The sequence below is a fragment of the Periplaneta americana genome, chromosome 10, assembly GCF_040183065.1.
Source record: "Periplaneta americana isolate PAMFEO1 chromosome 10, P.americana_PAMFEO1_priV1, whole genome shotgun sequence".
NCBI lineage: Eukaryota > Metazoa > Arthropoda > Insecta > Blattodea > Blattidae > Periplaneta > Periplaneta americana.
In genome coordinates, this window is record NC_091126.1 from 140,374,867 (window position 1) to 140,401,846 (window position 26,980).

The following is a 26,980-nucleotide window of genomic DNA, read 5'->3' on the forward strand; positions in this document are numbered from 1 at the left end:
TGGTTTTGAAAGAAATTAATATTTTAAAATTTTATATAATGCTTAGTAATGATCGGACTCATGTTGTTTTGACTGGAAATAATGCGTCTACCCATAGTGTTTCCTATAGTACCGATAACTCATGGACTCATGTGGTTTTACAAATGACCGATTCAATTGACATGGCTGGTCTACTGCAATTTTTCATAAGAGTAAAATATTGACGAATCGATGGTTATGTTATGTTTTATTTAACGACGCTCGCAACTGCAGTGGTTATATCAGCGTCGCCGGATGTGCCGGAATTTTGTCCCGCAGGAGTTCTTTTACATGCCAGTAAATCTACTGACATAAGCCTGTCACATTTAAGCACACTTAAATGCCATCGACCTGGCCCGGGATCGAACCCGCAACCTTGGGCATAGAAGGCCAGCTCGAACGAATCGATGGTTCCCACTATGGCTATCGTTCATGTAAAGTTCCTTTTTTGTTGTTCTAATAGCGAGACTCAATTGTTCAGCATTCACGCATATGAAGCTAGTTGTGTAAACCAATTTACCGATGGAATCGTTGCCCAGAGTGCGCCATAGGCGTCAGGTCTACCCTACACCCACGATGAGATGAGATGATGGAAATTTGTTGGGATGCCACAGGGAAACCGGAGCTCCCGGAGAAAATCTCATTGTTACCTGGACCACGGGCTTGCCCAACACAAGCTATAAATAGGGGACACGTCGTGTATCGAACCCGGGTCCATATGATTACAAGTCCAGTGCTCTAGCCACTAGACCATCGTGGCGGCAAAATCTGGACACTGTTCAAATGATGGATACTCTTATGCTATGAAAATCTATCAAGGAAAGGAAGCTCATGAATATATCCACTTGGAACTAGAGTGGTAACTATCTCTATTTGTCTATGGTAACCATCTCATTGAGTGTTGTGCCTAATCCTCTGCAAGTCGAGATTTCTTTTGACAATTTTATTAGGGGAGACTGTTGTACCTGTATCATAGTGTACCTTTGGACATTTTTTGTCTTTTTTTTTTTTAACTTTTGCTGCTACCTAGAGGACTCAAACTGAAGTATATTGTAGACAAAGACGCTAGGTAGCTCTCGTCGTAGTTTCAGTTTGATTTATTGTAAAGTGTGAGTTCTGTGGACAAAATAATTTTTTTAGTACAAAAAGTAAACATTTTGTTCATTAATATACGTTTTCTAACACAAAAGCAAATTGTATTTGTGACTATCAATCAAGTACAGTGTGTTACCTATCATCTGTTGAGTAATAAACATATTTTAATTTCCATGATTTATTCGAATCTCTAGTTTTGGGAGCCATATTTCTTTAAACGTGCACCCTCTTGTACCTTTGAACACAAAACATATTGTACCATGAAACATGTTCCAAGGTACACGATACTATCGGCTTTTGTTTTTCCTTTATTTTAAGATCATGTGATGAAGTCTGGAGTTAAGAGGCCCCTAATTGATCCGGATGCCTTGAAGAAAGCTGCTGAAGCAGTTATTGCTCCTCCAGGAAATAAAATCTCAATCAGAGAAACCTGCTCCCACCTATATTCCATGTGTTACAACTTAGAAAAGGATATGTTCCAAGGTACATGAACCTGTTGTACCCTTCATTTTATTTTTCCCATCTTTAATAGATCTGTAAAACAGGAAAATACATACAGAAAGTTGTAAAGGAATCTTCAATAATTATTTCAAGCATTTTTTCATTTAAAAAATTTCATTTCCCAAAATCAAAAAAACAAAATGTGAAAAGTGTTTAAAGGTACAGTCTCCCCTACATACATTTCTGAGAGAACTAAAAATGAAAGAGCTCAAACCAATCTGCGCAGTACGAGGCGGTAGAACTGGTAGAATCTTTTTAGTTACTCAAACGGAATGAATAAGAAGAGAAAGAGAGAAGAATTTGACTTCAGGTGTGATGAGTAAAGAAATGCTTGAATTTAAATATCATAATTATAGGACTTTATAATAAAACTTCACGTGAAACACCGATGTTCCTAATTGGTAAAACCCGCTTCAGTTTACATACAAAAGAAATACAACAAATAATCCTTTTACGTAATCCCCTTGAATATACATCAAAGAAACTAAAATTACTGATAAGCAGGGAAAGGATTTATATGTAAATACATATTTACTTATAACGCTAATATAATTTATATTTTGCATTATCTTTATGTTTCACAATGTGTAGGGTTGAAAAATCCTACTTTTATTTTCCATATTTTTCCATATTTTAGAGTTTAGTACATATTTTCGTTAATTTCCATATATTTTCCATATTTCATATAAAACAGTCCATATTATATTAGGTTTAACAATAAAACAAAACAAAATTCCATTAACTTTTAAAAATACATTTCAACAATAGAGATTTAAACACATGTTCAGTAATCCCTTTAACATCAGAGTTATTTGAAAATTAGCAGTCCTATCAACAATGGGAAAGTAAGTTACAAAACTGTATTAATTTAATTTAAAATTTTTAACAGACTTCAGTTGTGCAGCTCAACAGTTAAATGCCAGTCAGAGTACACATAGGTTCAGTTTTGTAAATCATACTATAAAGACGGTAAATATGCCAAAAGTACGTCATTCAGTCAATTTAAAATCAAAACTAACAAGTTACATTTCAGAATTTAAAGAAGATGGTTTATCAACTGACAATAAAATATTATTTTGTAATTTGTGTCAGTGTGCAGTATCATCTACACAAAAGTTCCTGGTGCAACAACACATTACAACTAGTAAACATCAGGCCAACAAACAACTAAATTCCAAGCAGAGACAATTGTTTTTAACACAACCAACAACATCGAATGTAAGATCTGAGTTTAACATCGACCTGTGCCGTTCTCTCATCTCTGCTGATATTCCTCTCTACAAACTAAAGAATAAGGTCTTCAGGGAATTCCTTGAAAAATATACTCAACATACAATCCCGGATGAGTCAACACTTAGGAAGACGTATGCTCCATCCATCTACGATGAGACAATACAGAAGATAAGAGATGAAATTAAAGATAGTTCAATTTGGGTTTCCATTGATGAGACTCCCGACAAAGAAGGTAGACTTGTTGGTAATGTAGTTATCGGTTTGTTAAGTGAACAATATTCTGAACGAATTCTTTTACATTGTGATGTTCTAGAAAAGTGCAATAACAAAACTATAGTTAAACTGTTCAACGAAGCTATGGGTATCCTGTGGCCAAAGGGTATTATGTACGATAATGTGTTATTCTTTATTAGCGATGCTGCCCCTTATATGGTCAAAGCTGGACAAGCATTATCTGTTGTATATCCTAAATTGACTCATTTTACTTGTGTGGCGCATGCATTTCATCGTGTGGCAGAAGTGGTCAGAGACAATTTCCCTAAAGTAGATTTGTTGATTTCATCAGTGAAAAAAGTATTTCTCAAAGCTCCCAGTAGAGTTAACGTGTTGAAAGAAATGTACCCTGAAATTCCATTGCCACCAAAGCCAATTTTAACTAGATGGGGTACATGGCTAGAAGCAGTTGAATATTATGCCGAACATATAGACTCTATTAACAATGTTCTCCTTGCATTGGACTCTGAAGATGCAGTCTCAATTGATACTGCGAAAACAGTTACCTGTGACATAAGTGTGAAGAATGACTTAGCTCACATTCAGCATACATTTTCATGCATCATAAAAACGCTCAAAAGTCTCCAAAATAGGCACCTTTCACTATCTGAAAGTTTTGAAATTATAAATAGTACTGTGGAACAACTGAATCGTGGTAGAGGTAAAGTTGCAGATGCAGTAAGAGCTAAGGTGGACACTGTACTTTCAAAAAACCCTGGATATGAAGAACTACAAAAGGTTGTTGCTGTGATGAGTGGTGAATCAACAGTGAAGATTAACTTGGACTTATCCCCAGCAGACATTGTGAAATTGAATTATGTACCAGTTACTTCTTGTGACGTCGAACGCTCTTTTAGTCAGTATAAATCTATCCTCAGAGACAATAGAAGAAGATTCACTTTTCAGCACTTGAAAGAAATGTTTGTAACCTATTGTTATGGTAACAGACAATAAAAATTGTGTTTTGTTGAAACTACATTGGAAGATAAGGTACGTCCATTATATTTTTTGTTTAGTTTGATTAAAATGTACCAATATTTAACGTACATAGTCATTTTTTTATAATTTTAAGTCCATATTTAATTCCATATTTTGGTAAAAATCCATATTTAATTCCATATTTTGGTAAAAATAACTACATATATATTTACATATTTCATATATTTTTAGTCCATATAAATCCGTTCCCTGCTGATAAGTCACTTATTTCTAAACCGAAAGACAATTCGGCGTGTAAAAGGTTAAACACTGGTATAGTAAATATTGACATTTTTTAAATAAAATAAACAACAATTTGAGCAGAAAGCTCCATATATTCAGATATCGGTACTTTAAAAAATCAGAATGTTAGTACTTGTCAGTTAGGATCTTTAAATCTCTCCTTAAAAGAGAGAGTGTTTACCTCTACGGTTAACCTCAGTTTACTTACTTATGGCTTTTAAGGAACCCGGAGGTTCATTGCCGCCTCAAATTAGCCCGTCATTGGTCCCTTCACTGTGCAAGATTAATCCAGTCTCTATCATCATATCCCACCTCCCTCAAATCCATCTTAATATTATCCTCCCATCTACGTCTCGGCTTCCCCAAAGGTCTTTTTCCCTCCAGCCTCCCAACTAACACTCTATAAGCATTTCTGGATTCGCCCATATGTACCACATGCCCTGGTCATCTCAAACGTCTGGATTTAATGTTCCTAATTATGTCAGGTGAAGAATACAAAGCGTGCAGTTCTGCGTTGTGTAACTTTTCCATTCTCCTGTAATTTCATCTCTCTTAGCCCCAAATATTTTTCTAAGAACCTTATTCTCAAACATCCTTAAGGTATGTATTAACGTTTTGGAGGAAAATCTACATTTTTTAACCAACCTTTTTAAGATATTTATCAGACAACATATGAAAGTAGACTAACATAACCATATATCAGAAACTTCAATTTCACTTTTTGATTCCTTAAAAAAATGGTTAATTAAAAATTATTCTATTTCTTCAAAATGCCATATATTTTCTAAAAATTACTCAATTTTGAAATTTCTCTCACTGAGTTATTGCTGTTTATGCGTACAATGCTCTGTACTAGGATTTTGCAGCTAACATTATTACAAAGAAAATTTTAGTCATAAAAACGCCATTTCAAACGTTAATACATACCTTAATCTCTGTTCCTCTCTCTCAAAGTGGGAGTCGAAGTTTCACAACCATACAGAACAACCGGTAATATAACTGTTTTTTAAATTCTAACTTTCAGATTTTTTGACAGCAGATTAGATGACAAAAACGTCTCAACCGAATAATAACAGCAATTTCCCATATTTATTCTGCGTTTAATTTCCTCCCGAGTGTCATTTATATTTGTTACTGTTGCTCAAAGTGATTTGATGCACCTCTTCGAAGGATAAATCTTCAATTTTTATATTTCCATTTCGTACAATATTCTGGTCACGAGACATAATCATATACTTTGTCTTTTCGGGATTTACTTTCAAACCTGTCGCTTTACTTGCTTCAAGTAAAATTTCTGTATTTTCCCTAATCTTTAGTGGATTTTCTCCTAACAGATTCACGTTATCCGCAAAGACAAGAAACTGATGTAAGCCGTTCAATTCCAAACCCTCTGTGTTATCCTGAACTTTCCTAATGGCACATTCTAGATTGAAGTTAAAAAGTAAAAGTATCTGGCAAAACAACTACATAATCAGTATTATCTCATTGATGTCAAACTTATGGCGAAAAGTAACAGATCTTGATTCCATCCGGATTCAAACCTCTTTCCTTTCAGTCCGTAGCCAGTAGTCTTGTCAATAGAGCGTATCCAAAATTGAATATTTGTAGAAATACAGTATCTACATCAAATCACAACAGCAATTATTAGAAGGGAACAGCATATTTACGAAAAAAAAAAAGACAACGAACATATTATAACTTGCAATAAATTACAACTCAAAATTCAGAAGACAACACGACGCTAAAACAAAATACTGCTGACAAAATTCTACGCGTCAATTGGGGTCGAATACAAATAGGCCTATAGCATTTACTTGGCTTTACGAGAGCCGAAACCGGAACGGATTCTAACTTGCTTTGGCTCATTTTGGGCCCTATAGGACTATAAACGACCACTATCCAAGTCCGACAGGTGCCCGGGTTTCATGCGTGTATCCGATGATGACTTGTGGACCATCCTGTCTAATCTCTGACAAGTCATGTCCCAGCCTCGGTCGAGTGTCTCATTTACTTATAATAATCAAGTAATAGGTGGCGGTAGAGCGTCAGTCGCCAGTTTTTCCATGAAATTGTACTCGAAGAAATTGACCAGCACTCTCCGTGAGTCGCCAGCAGGCGTTCGGGAAATGCTTGTGAATTGTACTGGGTGAACAGTATAGACCAGAACTCGCGCAGCCTTGAGTCCCCCACCTCCACGCGCATAGCCGGCCAGCCGGCCGTATAGCCGTGAAACCTGTTCTGCTCTATACTGTTCACCCAGTATTTGTCGCCGAACGGTCGCACTCTAGTGCGAATAAAGCAAGGTGCACCATGAACTTAGCCGAACTTTGGTAATTATGACAATGACATGTGAATAAATTATGGCGAAATAAGTCCAAGGTCTAACACCGAATGTTAGCCAGTAATTCCAATTCAATCAATGAGAGAAAACCTCGGAAGAACTTCAACCAGGAAACTTGTCCCAAGCATTACTTGAACCCGGGTCAAATATGCTAACCGTTACGCCAGCAGCACACTGCATCGCGCATTCTGTCTCGGACCGTCCGATGTGACGGCGATTACACGCATTCTTATGAGGCTGCAGTACACTGAATCGGACGAATGTCCGTCCAGTCTGAAATAGAATGTCCGATGCAGTATGCTGTCGACCTTACTCCACAGCTGTGGACCCAAAATACTTTACCGCAACCTCTTTTCAACTATTGCACGTGATAAGTTGAAATGAGGGGAAAGTGGAGAGTGTTGGTGGAATGATAGAGCGAAACAAGATACCCCGAGGAGAACCCTTCGCAACTTCTGCTTTGTCTACCATAAATTCTATCACGACCTGGCTGTGGATCGAACCCAGACCGCTCGGAGAGAAAACCAGCGCGATGGCGCTTGTGCCACAGACGCAGCTGTACAAATAGGCTGAATATCATGCCGAAGAATGAAGAGAACCTGATTATGATCATGGCCGGGTTGTTTTGTTATTAATTAGCGATGAATACTAAATGTGATAGAGATGCATCAGGAAGAATATGCAGGTTTTATCATAAATGTGAATGATTTTTGACTGTATAGACCATTCGTTATCTCGTGATACCTACCTGCGCGCCAGGAAAAGCAGAAAATTGACTGGAAATATTCCCTCCCTCGCTGTCCTTCCACAAGCAGCTAGCTAGCTCACTTAACCCCAGAATAAGGTTCTTACTGTAAGCTAAAACGCACGCATGAATTTGGTTTCAAGATATAACGAATAGCCTACAAATCTATCACGAATTTTCACGAAAATTATCTGTTTGTGCTAAAAAATCTTCATTTTTTGTGATAAAAAGGAAAAATGATATTTCTTTTACAATTATTCGAAAGAAATGCAGTATATTAATTTCAAAAATAAAAGCTACAAAAGAATATGGAGACAAGTTATTTGGGAATGATATTTTTCTATTTAATGGCCTACAAGACCACAAAACCACTGATTGGGTTTGTATATACAGGGACATCATTTTATTTTTACTTCAATTTTTATTGTAGGCCTACCTGAGTTTCTGAATGTACTTCACTCCTATCCCTTCTACTAGTAAACTTCCATCCAAGGCCGCATAAGCAGTCAAAGTCGTCTTACGGTCACAGTATACAGTACTGAGTGAGTGAATATAGTACGTTCCAGAAATATCATCGTATTTTTCAGTGAATAAAGTGAATTCATTATTAAACCATATTTTCGCACAGGTAGTGTCCGTTAGATTACGTCGCTTCCCGGTCTTCCCCACACGTTTCTGCTGGTCCCTCTGTAAAGGCTAGTGGCTGAACTTCCAGCTCTTTTCTGAAAACATTTGCTGTCCGTAATTGGACGTCTACGTAATATTATGTTACTGTTTAAAATAATTTAAACAAAAGGGCCTCGTTAAGTAACTGTCACGTGATCCACCCCTTTCTACGACCCTGCGACATAACTACTTGGACGGTCAGTAGGCAGCAATCTGAGTAAACTTATCTGTGCGAATCGGGCAGAAGTGAAGTAATTACAATACGTAAGTAAGGTAGTCTGTTATAGAGTAGGTACAGAATTATTATTTCAAGAGGCACAGGATTATAGTCCGCCCACGTCGACTGATGCTTTGCATTATTTCTTTTGGGGTTGCTGTAAAACAGTTGTGTTTGTTAAACATCCTACAACAATAGAAGAATTAAAAAATTACATTTCAGAAACAATACATTCAATTTCAGAAGGTATGCTTAAAAACTTTTCGATAATATGCACACAAAATAATTAAAGCCCGTATAGAAATGAACGTACATCATTTTCAACAACTTTTGTAAATATCCAGATTTTGATTATTTTTCAATTCAAATGCACTCTCCATATTGTATGCTAATGTGCTGTAGACAGTATATTACACAGGGTCATCATTTTATTTTTACTTCAATTTTTATTGTACCTGAGTTTTTGAATGTACTTCACTCCCACCCCCTCTACCTGTAAACTTCCGATTGTTCTCCTCACAGAACCAAGCGTATACAAAGTCGCCTTAAGGTCGTAGTAAACACAAAGAGTATTGAGTTAGTGAGTATAGTACGTCCCAGAAATATGTTCGCGTTTTACAGTGATGCAAGAGCTTTCAATATTGAATCATATTTTCGCACAGGTACTGTCGTCCGTTTGCCTACGTCCGTTTGCATCCCGATTTCCCTCACCCGCAACTGTTTAAAATAACTTAAATAAAAGTAATTAACTGTCACGTGATTTCCCCCCTTTCTACGATCCTGCGACATAACCACTTGGACGGACAGTAGATAGCATGTCTGAGTAATGTTATCTGTGCGGGTTGCACAGAGGTGAAGATTGAATTTACAGTATGTAAGGTACTCTCTTATATATTAGGTATAGAATTATTTCAACATGAGTTACTAGTACGAAGGACGAAACTGGTAATTGGAATTAGATGCACGAGTCTATAGTGCGATAATATGCACAAAAGAACTGAAGCCTGTATCTAAATGAACGGCCACCATTTTCAAAAATGTGTTTAAATATCCATATTATGATTATTTTTCAATTTAACTTCATTCTCTATATTGTACGCTAATGTGCTGTAGACAGTATAATATACACTGCATAATGAATACATTCGCATGGATAACTCAGTTCGTGAGTAAAAACACTTATTGTTAATACTGTACTGTATTTTGATGAAACAAAAACCTAATGAAAATTATCAAGCTCAAAATTACGATATCTCCTAGTTTACGTAAATGGATGAACTACTCTTCTTCCCTCCTATACTTAGTAAAGTGATTTGTTTGTATTTTACGCCAGAATCATCGAACTTCAATTGTGGAAGGGGGTAGCAAACGGTGTTTCCGGCTCTGAACCATTAATCCAAAGGTGTAGCCAGGTTAATATTAAAAATGTTAATAAAAATAAAATGATGTCCCTGTACATTGCATAATGAATACGTCCGCCTGGATAGTTCAGTTAGTGAGTAAAAACAGTTATTAATACTGTACTGTATTTTAAGTAAATAAAAACCTAACGAAAATTATCAAACTGAAAATCGTAATAGTTTCTAGTTTACGTAAATGGATGCAATACTTTTCTTCCCTCCTATACTTAATAAAGTGATTTGTTTGTATTTTACACTAGTATCATCAAACTCCGGTCATGGAAGAGGGTAACATAATGTTTGAGGTTCTCAACCGTTAATCCAAAGATATAGCCAGGTTAATATTAGAAATGTTAGTAAAAATAAAATGATGACCCGGTAGTAAATAAGGCTGATTTAGAAAAAGCACATATTATTATTATTATTATTATTATTATTATTATTATTATTATTTATTAACATCTTTATTTCGCCATGATTGTTGAAAATAGAAGTAAAATGCCGGGCATAAAATCAATGCTAATTAAATTGTGTATTGGCGTAGGATATTAAATGGTGAAAAAATGTATATCACCCAATTTTCTTTAAATAACTATCACTTTTTTTTATCAGTAATTACGATACTTCAACCGAGCGTGTTGGTGGACTTGCATTCAGGAGGCCAGTGTTCAAATCCCGAGTTCGATCAATCTGAGTGTGCGTTTTCCAGAGATTTTTCCCACTCGTAAAGGCGAATGCCGAATTGGAATTTGCTTTTCATTTACTCTGAACGTTCTGTCCGTTGCCTATATATGCATTCGTGTTGTCTTCAGGAGGTGGTCCCTTACAAGGAAAGTCTCTCCATTGAAAATGTGTGATATGTGATCCAAAAGAATTATCCCTCCACTGCTGGCGCTAGCTTGTAAGACCCAGAAAGAAGGTTAAACCAGGTAAAGTAAAAAGTACGATAATTCATTTATTACATTTTTGAAAAAAATTCTCCAAAAGACCTGGTTTTGTATGAAGGTGATTATTAGGGCCCGGATTTCTATGACTTTGCATCTTTTTTCTGATGATGCTAGGATAATGCTCTATGGAAGATAAATGTAGCTCATATCATCTTCAGTGAAATTAAACCAATTTAATGGGTCATTTGTATGCATTTTTGGACACTTTTCTCTGATATGGCATTTTTTACGGATTATTACTTTCTATTAGTCATATTTTAAGAACAAATCCGGGGTTTTTGTCATTTTTAGCGATTTTGATTGCATTATTGTTAATATTAGTAAAATTATGTTTCTGAAGCACGAAATCTATGAATTCTTGGAAATCTGTTACATTGTGGCCTCCCCTATTCATGTTCTGTTAAACATTTGGACTCGTCCAACTAACCGGTCATGTCTATTTTAAGACAGACTTTGTCCTCTAAAGGAATGTGGGGGTGAAATTACCTGCTTGAGGTTCGCACCGTCACGGGTTCTTGTGTACTGGTTACAATTCAGTCATTCGCAGAGCGGAAGGTAGTCGTTTAGAGGTACTGAAGTAATATTTCTATTTTGCCATGTCGAAATTGAAAACAAGCAATTCCGCGAAATTAACACAGTTTGTATCGGAGTATGGCGACACTGTATTTTCTAGTGATGGTACTATATTGTACTGTAAAATTTGTGAAGTGAAGGTTTCAGCAGAGAAGAGATTCACCGTGGACCAACATGTGAACAGAGAGAAACATAAACGCGGTCTTCAAGCAGGAGAAAGAAAAAACAACAGATGCTTTTCGGGCAGTGCACTAGTGCAAACTCAGCGAATTCAGTGTTTTACGAAGAGCTATGTCAAGCTTTTGTCTCGGCAAACATCCCATTCCACAAACTCAATAATAATAATGTCTTCCGAGATTTCCTGCAAAAATACACTGGAAAATCCATCCCAGATGAGTCGACAATTAGAAAAAAATATATTGAATCATGTTACAACAAAACTATTGATGCCATACGAGCAAAACTGGACGGGAAAAAAATCTGGTTCTCAGTTGATGTTTTCCATTTATAAGTCCTTATTAGTTGATAATCGACGTTCCTTCAAATTTGAAAACTTGCAAAAGGTGTTTGTGCGAGATCGTGCGTATTTGCTTGGTTTCCGCACAAAATCAACCCGCGGTAAGTCTAAAATTCCACATTCAGTATTCCCAACCGAACACACATAACAATTTCCCTCTTCTTACCGCTTAAGTGACATATTCATTTTACTGCTTTAGGCTTTTAACATATTATTTTTAGAGACGTTCAATATAGTAATAATTATAAATTGGAAACTTACCACTGCAATTTCACCTAAATTGCACTGTTAATTATTGTTATTAAATGTTTGCAAAAAGTAAGTAAACTCTACAGCTCCACTCAAGTTACTGCATTTCGTGATGCATGTAACATTAAGGAAGCCGTTTGTTTTAAGTTCGCATTTATAGACTGGGGGGGGGGGGAAGACAGACGTATATCACGGCCTGCTGGAGTATAGTAAACACAGAAAACATTTTAAAGCAACAATGTTGAAGATAGATATTTTCGTTTTCCAAAATTGCCGTCATTGAACAGAAACCAAGATGGAGATTTCATTGCAACTAATTAGAAATTCCTCTTTCAGGTATGTAATAAACGATCTTCGCACAAAATAATGTACGATACACGAGCGGTATGTTTTCTTTCAATTCTCGGAAATTAAAAAAGCTCAACTACGTTTCGCTTTTTCAAACTTTTCCTCGAACATGAAAACTTCAACATACCGCTCTTGTAACGCATATTACTATTGTAAGTTATTGTAATGCAGTGTTGAGTGATAAAGTGTAAGTGATATTGCCATATTGCGCAAGGAGGTCGACAAATGAAGGTAATTTTTAAGTCATTCTTTTTTATTTTTAGGTCATTTTTAATTGATTTTAAAGTCATAAAGTCATCATTTTAAGGTCATTTTTTAGTATTCTTTAGGTCATCAAAATCCGGGCCCTAGTGATTATGAAAAGCGGAAGTAGTTCAAGGAGGAAAAGATACAAATTACTGATGTGGTAATTAAAGTGATTAAAGAAAGAGTAAAAAATTTTATAGCTAACCATTTGTGCCGTTAAGCAATTTACTGCATCCATAAGAAGACAGGCGTTGCCGCATTCTCGTCGACGTCACGTCACGCTGCCTTTTCGTCGAAACGGAGTCGCTCCGGATACAGAACTCGCGCACAATAAAACTTCATAGAAAACCGACTTTACCGTTCGTGATGACATTTGGGCCTGTTCCAGGTTCCCAAATGCAATCAACAAATTTATTTTATGACACATTCGTGCGAAGGTAGCCGCTATATAACTGACCTCCTAATGATCTTCTTCCTGAACATCCTTCTTCTCGGCAGCAATTTTGACTTCCAGTCGCGGAGTGAGAGGCAAGAGCAGATCCGAGGTCATCGCACACGCTGACGCGGCGCGTCACGTGCGTCGGTCCATGTTGCATCCACGGCACAAATACGGCCAATTCAGCAGCGGGGTCGCTCGACCAGTGCAAAGATCAATCCCACTTGCCGCGGATTCATCAGTATTCATATCGCCTGAACACCTCTGCGTGGACTAAATCAGTCTGACACGCAGATGATCCGGGATCAAATCCCGGCCAGTGGATATTTTTACTGAAAAGCCACTGTAACAACTGTTGGTCAAAACATCGCAGTTGGGGTCTTTCTTGGGGCTCTCTCGTTCCCCAATATATAGTATGTAACAATCTTGTTCGTACAGTAATATTGTTACTAAAAATATATAATTTCGTTAACGAAAATATAATTTATTTTAATTGGTTAAATTAAAATATGAAAAAATAATATCTTCTTTTCAGGATATAAAATAAGCGTCATCAAATTTTTCAAATCAGTATACATAAACATACAAAATAAAAAAATGTGCACACTTTATGCAACTTTTCTCTTCGTACATCTAATCATTTTGTACTTTTCAAAGTCTTAATTGCCAACTATTACACAAAATTAATATCTTGTAACATATTCTTTGCTTTAATAATCTCCTCACTTCTTCTTTCCATTGAAGAAACAAGTTTCTTGAAATCCTCTGGGGTGATATTCTGCCATTCTTCTGCCACTATTCTTTTAAGCTCCAGAATGGATGTTACCTTGCTATTTCGTACCCTCCTTTTCAAAATTGGCCACAAATGTTTGATAGAATTTAAAGCCCCTGATTGAAGTGGCATTTTGAATTGATGGGGAACGTTCCAAAGAGCCAGGTCTTGACGATTTCAGCAGTGTGTTTAGGGTCGTTATTATGTTGAAATATATAATTACCCTGGAAGCCGATTTTTTAGCGCTTTCTTTCAAATTTGTCACAAGAATACTCTTGCACGTCATTTTATACATAATTCCATCAATGAAGTGTAAGTTTCCGACTCCAGAGGAAGACATGCAGGCCAATATCATGATGGAACCACCTCGGTGTTTTACAATAGGAATAGTATTTTCTTTCTTGAAGGCAGAGTTTGCCTTCCTCCACACTCTATTGCAACCATCTGAGCCCAAAGATTTATCTTCGTCTCGTCGGACCATATTACACAATCCCAATAGTCCTCCTCTTTGGGAACGTGTTCGTTTTCAAATAGAAGTCTTTTTATTCTATCTGACTCACTAATAAAAGGTTTCTTACATGGAACCCTGTCATGATATCCGTGTTTTCACAATACACTACGAATGGTCTGGTTAGACATTACTTTTCCTGTAGTGTCTTGTACTTGTGAACGCAATTTTTCAACACAGTCTAATCTAGGGTCACGACGAATTTGTTGTACAATGTATCTTTCGTCCCTTTCATTTAATTTTCTTTCTCTTGGTTTTCGCCTAAAAGTCTTCCAAGACCCTTCATAATTAAATTTGTTTACAATATGCTGAACTATTGAATGTGTATTTCCAACAATTTTACTTATTTCCCTTAAAGACTTGCCTTTAAGGACAAGTTGAACAATAACTTTCTTCAGATCTTCTGAAAGCTGATTTCGCTTCGCCATCTCGTACAGTACTGTCATGCTTGCAAGGTAAAAATGTAAACAAGGGAAGCCACCACTCAGCAATAGCAAGCACGAACCGGTTAGCGTATTTTGAAACGGTGAGATAGGGCAAGACTTGTAAGTGTACGAACAGAAAAGTTGCATATCGAACACAACGAATAACGAATAATGAAGATTTCTTTTTAAAATTGCAACAAATGTTTTAAAGATACATTGTAATTAAATCTAATGGCGAATATTATGAATAAACTGCAAACAATTATATACGTGAAGAGGAAAACCAAAATTTTTATCTTATTGACAGTTAAAACGTACATTATCACAAAAAATAAGGGTTGTAGGAACAAGCATGTTATATACTGTAGGTATCTACATCATTACTTCAACCAGGCTCGGCTCTGGAGTAATTGGTCAGGTGACTCGCCAAGCTATTTTACGCAAAAATACAGAACATCTAAAATAATAACGATATTACTTACAACTTACTTACAAATGGCTTTTAAGGAACCCGCAGTTTCATTGCCGCCCTCACATAAGCCCGTCTTAGTTCCCTATCCTGTGCAAGATTAATCCAGTCTCTATCATCACATCCCACCTCCCTCAAATTCATTTTAATATTATCCTCTCAACTAGGGTACGTCTCGGTTTCCCCAAAGGTCTTCTACAGTGCGTCCGTAGCTCGACCGGACCGTTATAACATAACCTAAATAATATAAACAAGTGTTAGAAAATTTTTAATTAGGGTTGATGAAATAAACAAGAAAACTTTTAATTAAGGATGATGAAATAAAAAATAAACATGAATAATTTTAAAAGGAACAATTATTGAAAGTACAATTTTCAAATTTGAATGTTTTAGTGGTCCAGCCGAGTTAAGAACGCACTGTACCACCTTCCGGTCTCCCACCTAACACGCTATATGCATTTCTGGATTCGCCCGTACGTGCTACATGCCCTGCCCATCTCAAACGTCTGGATTTCATGTTCCTAATTATGTCAGATGAAGAATACATTGCGTGCAGTTCTGCGTTGTGTAACTTTCTCCATTCTCCTGTAACTTCATCCCTCTTAGCCCCAAATATTTTCCTAAGAACCTTATTCTCAAACACCCTTAATCTCTGTTCCTCTCTCAAAGTGAGTGTTCAAGTTTTACAACCATACAGAGCAACCGGTAATATAACTGTTTTATAAATTCTAACTTTCAGATTTTTTGAAAGCAGACTAGATGACAAAAGCTTCTTAACCGAATAACAAGAGGCATTTCCAATATTTATTCTGCGTTTAATTTCCTCCCGAGCGTAATTTATATTTGTTACTGTTGCTCCAAGATATATGAATTTTTCCACCTCTTCGAAGGTAATAATAATAATAATAATAATAATAATAATAATAATAATAATAATAATAATAATGTATTCACTCATTCATAGTGTTCTGCCCAAGGGCAGGTCTTTCACTGAAAATCCAGCACTCACCAGATTTTTTTATTTTTTTTTTCTGTCTTCCTTTTTGTCTCCGCACATGATCCATATATCTTAATGTCGTCTATCATCTGATACCTTCTTCTGCCCCGAACTCTTATCCCGTTCACCATTCCTTCCAGTACACCCTTCAGAAGGCAATTTCTTCTCAACCCGTGACCCAGCCAATTCCCTTTCCACTTCCTGATCAGTTTCAGCATCATTATTTCTTCACCCACTCTATCCAACACAGTTTCGTTTTTTATTTTGTCTGTCCATTTCACACGCTCTATTCTTCTCCATATTTACATTTCAAATGCTTCTAATCGCGTATATTCATTCACCTCGTCATAATGTCCATGTTTCTGACCCATAAAATACTACACTCCATCCCAAGCACTTTACTAGTCTCTTCCTTAGTTCTTTCTCCAGGGGTCCGCAGAGATGCTCCTTTTTGTATTAAAAGCTTCCTTTGCTATTGCTATTCTTCTTTTGACTTCTTGGCAGCAGCTCATGTTACTGCTTATAGTACACCCCAAGTATTTGAAGCTGTCCACTTGCTTTACTGCCTCATTTAGAATTCGCAAGTTTACCTTCTTTACTTTTCTTGCTATGACCATGTTCTTCGTCTTGTTGGCATTCATCTTCATTCCATACTGCTCACAGCTGGCATTAGGTCCAAGAGCATAATATATCCCTTTGTATCAATTCCTCTTCTGCTATCAACGCCATACCATCGGAAAATCTAATGCACTTTATTCTTCTTCCTCGTAATATCACTCCTCCCATGTTCTGAAAATAGTTCTTCACTAAATCCTCCAAGTAGATGTTGAACAGGGTAGGTGATAAAGAGCATCCTTGACGTACTGCTCTCCTTAAATAATAATAATAATAATAATAATAATAATAATAATAATAATAATAATAATAATAAAAACACCGTGAAAAGAGGGATTGAAAGTTACATTGCATCGCGAATGGCGAGAAGGAACAGGTTGGAGGAGGAATGCTACTAAGAATGTCATTACAGAGACAAAAAAGGAACAATTGCCTTCCCTGCAACACGTTCTGAAAGAACCCTGCAAGAAAGAGAATGCTGTTATTGTACCACAATTCCTGAATATCTTGCATGAACACTGTAACAGTTGCCGCTTGGGCAAAGATAAAACCCCGTCGGAAAATAAATAGGTCGTCCTACAACACGGCGCCCGCCGCAACAAGATGTGTAGATGTCACTTAGCTTGACTTACCGAAGGCTAGACTCGGAACGGGTCAGTATACTTAGGCATGCTTTGGCGCATTATGCGCCTTATATATATATATATATATATATATATATATATATATATATATATATATATATATATATATATATATATATATATATATATATATAGAGGGTGTTTAAAAATACGGGGCATAATTTCAGGTATGTATTTCCCACATGTAGACAATCAAAATAGTTCATTACAACATGTGTCCGGAAATGCTTTATTTCCGAGTTATGGCCTTCACAACATTGAAATTCACCGGAACGTTTTTCTTTCCGCAGGTCGTTACCGTCAAAGGAGACATTAAGAGGGCACTCTGACAGTTCATTCCGAGGCGAAGGTTACATTCAGTGTTGTGTAGGCGTTAGACTGTGCGACATGTATTCAAATCAAGAGCTGGCAGAGATACACTTCATGTACGGTAAGGCGTACGGCAATGCTGCGCTGGCTCGTCGTTTGTACCAGGAGGGGTACCCACAGCGACAATGTCCAGATAGGAAGACATTTGTACGTCTCCATTACCGTCTGTGCCAGTATGGAAAATTTAACTCTCCTGGTTTGTTTGGGAAGGGGACGACCAAGATCTACAACTCCAGAAGTACAGGAGGAGATTCTGGAGGCTGTGAACATGACTCCTCCTATCAGCACACGAAGGGTAGCGTTGCAAGTCAATGTTCCTCATACGACTGTCTGGAGACTGTTGAAAGAGTATCAATTGTATCCTTATCATTTGCAACGTGTACAGTACAGGCCCTGTCACCAGCAGATTACCCTGCACGAGTTAGCTTCTGTCAGTGGTTCTTGCAGCAGTGTGGTGTAAATCCAAACTTTCCTGCCTTAGTATTATTTACAGATGAAGCACACTTCACACGAGATGGCATAACAAATTTCCACAATCAGCATGTATGGGCGTATGAAAACCCACGTGCAACTGCTGTTCCATCTCATAACCAGGTGCGGTTCTCCCTCAACATGTGGGCCGGTATCATTGGTGATCGATTAGTTGGACCCCATGTACTTGTAAACAGACTTACGGGACAGGCGTACACAAACTTCCTGGAAAAACCATAGGCCTACCTCATGTTTTAGAAGACACTCCACTGATCAATCGTCAACACATTCACTTCTTGCATGATGGCGCTCCTGCACACTTCAGTCGTACGGCTCGCCGGTACTTGGATCGAAGGTTTCCTGATCGATGGATAGGTAGAGGTGGCCCAATTGCTTGGCCTCCACGCTCACCTGATCTGAACCCTCTCGATTTCTACTTGTGGGGCCATTTAAAATCATTGGTTTATTCGTCTCCGGTGCCTGATTTGGAATCCCTTCGGAATCGAACTGTGGCATGTTTTGAGGACATGCGCAATACTCCTGGAGTTTGGGATCGTGTTCGCAGGTCAATGAGACATCGATGTGAGGTCTGTATTCAAGCAGGAGATGGACATTTTGAACATCTTCTGTAATGACAACGACCTGCGGAAAGAAAAACGTCCCGGTGAATTTCAATGTTGTGAAGGCCATAACTTGGAAATGAAGCATTTCCGGACACATGTTGTAATGAACTATTTTGATTGTCTACATGTGGGAAATACATACCTGAAATTATGCTCCGTATTTTTGAAACACCCTGTATATATGCGATGATTGTCCAAGTTCGACAGGTGGTCTGAGTGGCATTAGTGATTTCGATGCAGGCAAGTGACCTATCCTGCCTCAGTCCCTGATAGAGCCAGTTACCATTCGCACACGAGTAACCTGATAAGACCCAGAGCCCGAAGCCCTTCTTATAACACCATCGGAAACCCGTAGGCCTACTACTCCTAGCCAATTTTTACTATTGAAGATGATAAATGAAATGAAGAAGTCAACTTTGTAATGGAATGAAGGAGGGAAACGAGAGTACCTCGAGAAGAACTCTGCAAAGTCTGCTTTGTCCTCCATAAATTCTATCACGACCTGGTCGGGAATCGAACTCGGGTTTCCTGGCAGAGATGCTGCAGATGTAGATGCTAATCTACTCTCTAGGGTATTGTGAAATTTCACAAAGAGGGAAGACTGAATATTAACAACCACTGCTTTGCAACGCAACGAAACTTCAGTATGAAAAGAAATAATGAGGCCGCTAGCACCCACGTAGAAAAAGGGAATATAGACAGTAGGGAATATCGAAAAAGGCCAGAATTTTTTTTTCGAAATAAAAAGTAAGGATTCGCAAAAGTTGCATTATGGCGTCAACTTTTCGCGCAAAAAATTTGGACCTCCTACTGTGGAAGCACATTTAACCAAGCCGCAGGTCGAAAGATTAGCGTTATTTTTTATTTTCATCATTCTTCGGTGCATGGTCGTTTTTAAAACTTTCATTTTCTGAAAATCTATAAAATAGAAAAACTTAAGTTTTCATTCGGTATTACGTACTTGTGTCTCGGTGGAATAAAAGTCATAATATAGTAAAATGATCAATTTGCTTTCAGTCTTATTTTCTAACATTTTGTCGGTATTAACGGCTGATATCGACATATGTCCTTGGTATCATCACTATAATATGGTGTACTGAAGAAATATTATGCCGACCACTTAAGAATTTTACGCTCTCTGTACTTAAACTAACAGGTTCCAACGTTCTATTAATGAGAAAGCTTGTAAGATTTAAACTAACAGGTGCCAACACTCTATTAATGAGGAAGCTTGTAAGATTTAAACTGACAGGTGCCAACACTCTATTAATGAGAAAGCTCGTAAGATTTAAACTAACAGGTGCCAACACTATTAATGAGGAAGCTTGTAAGATTTAAACTAATAGGTGCCAACACTCTATTAATGAGGAAGCTTGTAAGATTTAAACTAACAGGTGCCAACACTCTATTAATGAGGAAGCTCGTAAGATTTAAACTAATAGGTGCCAACACTCTATTAATGAGGAAGCTCGTAAGATTTAAACTAGCAGGTGCCAACACTCTATTAATGAGGAAGCTTGTAAGATTTAAAGTAACAAATGCCAAGACTCTATTAATGAGAAAGCTTGTAAGAATTAAACTAACATTTGCCAACACTCTATTAATGAGGAAGCTTGTAAGATTTAAACTAACAAGTGCCAACACTCTATTAATGAGGAAGCTTGTAAGATTTATACTAACAGGTGCCAACACTCTATTAATGAGGAAGCTTGTAAGATTTAAAGTAACAAATGCCAAGACTCTATTAACGAGGAAGCTTGTAAGAATTAAACTAACAGTTGCCAACACTCTATTAATGAGGAAGCTTGTAAGATTTAAAGTAACAAATGCCAAGACTCTATTAATGAGGAAGCTTGTAAGAATTAAACTAACAGTTGCCAACACTATTAATGAGAAAGCTTATAAGATTTAAACTAACAGGTGCCAACACTCTATTAATGAGGAAGCTTGTAAGATTTAAAGTAACAAATGCCAAGACTCTATTAATGAGGAAGCTTGTAAGAATTAAACTAACAGGTGCCAACACTCTATTAATGAGGAAGCTTGTAAGATTTAAACTAACAGGTGCCAACACTCTATTAATGAGGAAGCTTGTAAGATTTATATTTCCCTGTTGTTAAAGTCTAGAATATGAAAGAATAGCATTAACGAGAAAGTGTTGTAGGAGTTCAGTGCATTCAACATCCTTCATGCATGTATTGTTATTATTATTTTGTGAGACGTAAAATTCGAAGAAAAGTTTATTGCAGTAAACAAAAAATAATCACTACGGAACCAATTGTATATAGTAAATGAATATCAGTCACTAAAATCATGATTTTAATTTGATTCTAATCTATAGAGCGAGTCATTTTGCCTATTTTATGTTAAAAATAGAAATACCTAAAGAAAATACTCCTATTAAAAACATTTACCTGCCTTTATCAATGTGAGCGCGGTCGGAGCGTGGTGCCGACCACACCACCTCCTTCTAGTGCCGTGGTCAAGAAAGTATGGAGCTCTACCTCCATGCACCCCATGTGCCTTCATGACATGTAACCCTAGGTACCTTTACCTTTTATCAATGTGAACTTTCTTTTGTACAAGAAGAACAATTTTCTTTCTACTATAGAGTATTTAACAGCACTTTCAGTAACTCATTAATGCTATTCTTTCATATTTATACAGTGTTGGCACCTGTTAATTTAAGTACAGAGGCATAAAAATCTGAAGTGGTCAACATAAAATTCTTCCAGTACGTCATATAGGGATGATACTAAGGGCATATGTTGACATAAGCCGTTAATACCGACAAAATATTAGGAAATAAGGCTTAAGGCAAATTGACCATTTTACTATATTGCGACTTGTAGCTATTCCACCCAGACACAAGTCCGTAATAACAAATGAAAACTTCAAGTTTTTTCTTTTTAATAGCTTTTCAGAAACCAGAAGTTGTAAAAAAAGAAGTGACTTAAGCCCCATTGAGCATGCACCGAAGAATTATGAAAATAAAAATAAAAATTTTACTTTATATGACAGTCTTTAGACTTCCTGCGGCGCGGTGAAAAATATAATCAGAGACAAATTTTATTTTACTGCTTATAGTAGAGACTACAAGACAACTTTTGTACACCCTTACGTTTCGAATTTCGGATTTTTTTTTCGATACGCTCTAGTAGACAGACCTAGGCCTAGGGTCCAACGCACAACCACCCCAAGAGCGAAGTGGTTGCTGTGCCACGCACGACCTTGAACCAAAGTGTCCATATTTTATGACAACGTTTATCAAGCTTTTTCCGCAATCTTCCTGAGATTTATATTTTCGATTTTTGTATACGTGAACTACACAACACGAGGTGTGAAAACTTCGACCTGGTGTCACCCCGAAGTGTGACATCGTATTATAAGCAACGGATGCTATGTAGTAGGCAGGTTTCGAAACTACGACAGTTCCACTGGAGTTCAATCGTAAATATCTGATCATACATACCTGCAAAGATTTTAAAATTTGTTTGAGGGTAGAAGGTGGTGCAATATGGTGAAAAAACAGTGAATTTAAAGAAAGTATTCTTTGAAATATGAAAAAACAGAAAGAAATTATGGTTTATTTAACGACGCTCGCAACTGCAGAGGTTATAGCAGCGTCGCCGGTGTGCCGAAATTTTGTCACGCAGGAGTTCTTTTACTTGCCAGTAAATCTACTGACGATTGCCTGTCGCATTTAAACACACTCAAATGCCAACGACCACGGCCGGGATCGAACCCGCTACCTCGAGCATAGAAGGCCAGTCCTATACCAACTACGCTACCGAGGGCGGCTGTGAAAAACATATCACATAAAATCTGATACGCCTTTTTGGCCATGTCAGCCGCTGTGGCGCCATTTTTAAAGTTCTGTTGCACAGGATTTCTAAATGACACCAGACTTTTAGTGCAATTTTCCGTAACTTTATTTTTCTTCACTTCAAAATACTTTTTATGTATATAAAATTGGATACGCATTTTTGGCCTCTCAGGTGCTGTGACGATATTTTTAAAGCTCTGCTGCACAGAATTCTTAAATTACGCTAAACTTTGATTGTAATTTTCTATAACTTCAACTTCTTTTGCTTTATTCCATACAAAAATTTATTTATCTTCGGAAATATTAACGCTACATCCATGCTATTAGGTATACATATTAGGTTATTGGGAAACTTTTGTCTGGAGTATAAATTTGTTATTTTGTTCCAGTCGAAAATTAAGCCTCCATATCTTATAAAAGAACGTCTAAAATTCATTCTTAAGATGTAATTGTTTATCTTAAAATTTTGAAAACCAATACCAAAATTGTGCTCAGGACATTTTAAAGAACGTGCTTTTAAAGTAAAGTGTCGTAGAAATTTTGAGTTTTATCATAAAAAATGACTGAGATATATATGCACTTTAGTGAATTATTTCCTGGTATGGTATTTTTTTTTTTTCAAAATTTGGGCCCAAATCGTTTTACCCTAAAACTAATTTAGAATTTAAATTGTTGCAGCAATTATATTTCTACATACAACAAATGAAAATTGTGCATTAATTAGAAGAAAAATCAATTTCATTACTTTCTCCCCTTAAGCAAAATGCATATCGAATAACGTCTATTTACTTTTCCTCTGCGTTGGTAGCTTTCCCATAAATGTGTCATGTATTTTACGGTCTGGGGTTATATATACTCGTACTATCAAACGCCTGTCAGTTTATACTGCACGCACGTCTTGTGATCACATTGACTTGGCTTTTCGAAGGCTGGACCCAGAAAGGCTTGCTTGTGGTCTATACCTATATTTGTCTGACTTGATTGTTTTTCATTATTCTGTTGCAGTGAATTAAAAAGCTGAATGATAGCGATTTAGGCCTAACTGTAATTCCCTTATCAACATGAAATTTTCTACATACAGTACATAGTTAGGTCTACTTAGATTTTGTTTTATATTTCTTATTTCCTTCGTTCCCTTTTCTTGTACTTTCCAAAAATATGTACCTAAGGTCCTTATTACTTTATCTGTTCATTTGTAATGCTTGATACCTTGGCTGATACAATTTAATTACTAAAAATGTGGTCATTCATTATTTGTTTAATTCAGGTGTAAATAATTAACACCTTTACAGTGCATTAGTTTGGTTGCTCTAATTTCGACACCGCAGCCTGAGGCTTATTGTACCTAGACCCACAACTCTACGGTATTCAACACATACACTGCAGGACTCCCCTGTTTACTAGGTCAGGGTACACGGGGGCCAATGCGAGACACCACACACACTTGGACAATGGACAGACAACCAGTCCCCGTGAAGAGTTCCGAATTAAATTCCCCTTACAGCCTTGGTTTTTCTGAACCGACGCATGCGACGTGCGAGGCCCGCCTCGCACAAATCTGGACTACACGAGAGATAGTGAGTGGTTTCTATGCTGCGAGGTGCGCAGACCTCGCATCTCGCAGTTATAGAAACCACTCTCTATCTCTCGTTTAGTACGGATTTGTGCGATGCGGGCCTCGCACCTCGCGCGTCGCATGCGTCGGTTCAGAAAAACCATGACTTAAATTCACGAACGGGAATCGAACCCGGGTCACCTTGATCGGGAGTCTAGCACGCTCGAGACCAAGGAGCCGGACTTACAATGCATTTACCTCATATTGAGGTTCTGGCTGACATGTACATCGATTATCAGATATTACATCTCACTTGACGATATGTGTCAGAGGAAAAATAATTGTTTGTGTACATCTCAAGTCTGATTAGTAAAATATATCACTAGTCAACGATGTATGCAGTGAAAGAGGAAAGGAAATGGCCATACTACCCCATTATTTCCTGGCTTAGTTGCTTCATGAGTGATGCCTTATTGGTGTCATGAGTTTCAAACCTGGTGATGGTGTGCTGTACAAATTTGAAATCGCCCATCGCCATGATGCGGGCAATATGCCAAGTGAAAACATGTGTTAAGCAAATTGTTGCGAGCGTGTGTGCCTACGATTAATACAATGTTAACTTCTGGTACGGCTTGTATTTGCATTAATAATCTCAAGAAAGTTTCTGTTCTCTCTTTTCATTAGCAATTATTTAAATTCCTCATATCAATTTAAAGATTAATTTGACTGAAGTCAACGAATTGCACTACTCCTGTGCACAATCATCATCATCAGCTAAGAGGAACACATGAGGCCAACGGCGTGGCTCGGTCGGCTAAGGCGCTTGCCTGACTGCCAATGTCAAGTTGCTCTCGGGCGCTGGTTCGACTCCCACTTGGTCTGATTACTTGGTTGGGGATTTTCCGAGGTTTTCCCAACCGTAAGACAAATGTAAGGTATTCTATGGCGAATCCTCGGCCTCATCTCGCTGTCCCCAATCCCATCAACGCTAAATAACCTAGTAGTCGATACAGCGTCGTTAATAATCAACCTAAAAAAGAGGAAGATATGCATGTTTTAAATCATACAATGACATTCTTCCTGATATACAGGGTTGTTTCCGATCTCTGATAACGAATTTAAATGACGTCATATGCGTCAGGAATCACACCTACAGCTGAATTGCGGCGAGAGGTGACAGACCAGTAGTGAGTGATTTCATAATCAGAGTGCACGGTGTATCACAGAAGCAATGCCCAGGAAAATCGAGCCTTTTTGGGAGGGATACATAACAACTCTTTCCGATGTCAAGTACAGTTACTTGAAAATCATAGGGGCCTGGAAAACATGTTATTTCCAAGAAAGGCATCTTGTGTGTAGCTACTAAGACTGTCAAATCTCGGATGGCATTAATTCCAGAGTGGAAAAAGCAAGCAAATCCACCCCCCCCCCGTCACAAGTCGCCGCACCCCACGAGATGATACAAATTAATTCCATTCGAGCTTTACCAATCTTATTAAGTACAGTACACAGAAGATGCCTTTCTTGGAAATAACGAAACCTCGTTTATTGCAGGCTTATTTTATTTTAATTTAACTGTACTTGTCATTGGAAAGGGTCGTAATGTATCTCTCCCAAGTAGGCTCGATTTTCTTGGGAATTTCTGCTGTGAGTAGCTGTGCACTCTGACTATGAGATCACTCACTACTGGTCTGTCACCTCGCGCCACAGTTCAGCTGTCGTGTGACTCCTGACGCACATGACGTCATTCAAATTCGTTGTATGAGATCGGAAACAATTCTGTATACTGTATTATCGTGTAATTCCACCTCTATTTCCGGAAATTTATCGTTGAAATTCATTGCCACAATTGTGCCGGAAAAGTTCGCATGTGTGATTTTCTAAGGGTTCTCGAATTTCACTACATTAGGCACCAATGTTAGGCCTACTCCGTCCGATTTCCATTCTGATAATTGAACGTCGAGCCGCTTGGTCGGGAAGCGCACTTGATATTCACATGGTCACAACGGCGGATACTGTAGTACGTTCTGTATTGGTGAAAATTTGGTAAGCTTAATTTTAATTAGTGCAATTAAATAATAGCATTAGTAATTCAGAACAGCATCACGTGAATAAAAATAGATCCTTGATAAAGTAGGCCACACAATAGGACATCGACATATTATATTCGAGTGCAGTAAAGTGTCGTTATAACAAGCGCCAGTAGGCTATAACGAAATATTCAATATTACGAAATTATTTTCTGTCACTATCTTATTCCCATACAATTTAATGTTAAAATATTTAGGTTTAAATAAAAAATCATGAGACCAATAACGAAACAAAAAAATTCGCCCCCTTGCCGAAAAATATTATAAATTATGGTACAATTCGTTAGCAAATGGAGACATATTTTGTATTACAAAAATACTGCAACTGCATAGTGGCCAAGTGGTCTTTAAATATGTAGCTAATGTAGTATGTGAATTAGTGTCGTAAAATATAGGCGGTATGTTCGGTTCAATTTTGTCGAGCATGACGAAGTTCGATATTCGTCGAAGTTTGCTTTGCAGGAGGAAGCCTGTCGTGTTTGTTGCACCTTCATTCGCTGCCCTCCACTCTCATCTATTCATGTTTTAACCGCTTAAGTATTTTAGCACAGATCTTACTATTAGTTTTTCATATGGAAATAGACGAAATT

General features: G+C 37.3%; 1 protein-coding gene across 1 annotated transcript in view; it reads right to left on the reverse strand.

Moving 5' to 3' along the window:
- Positions 1-26,980, reverse strand: part of LOC138708046 (solute carrier family 41 member 1-like) — a 344,564-nt gene that overhangs the window by 272,323 nt on the left and 45,261 nt on the right. The window lies entirely within an intron of this gene.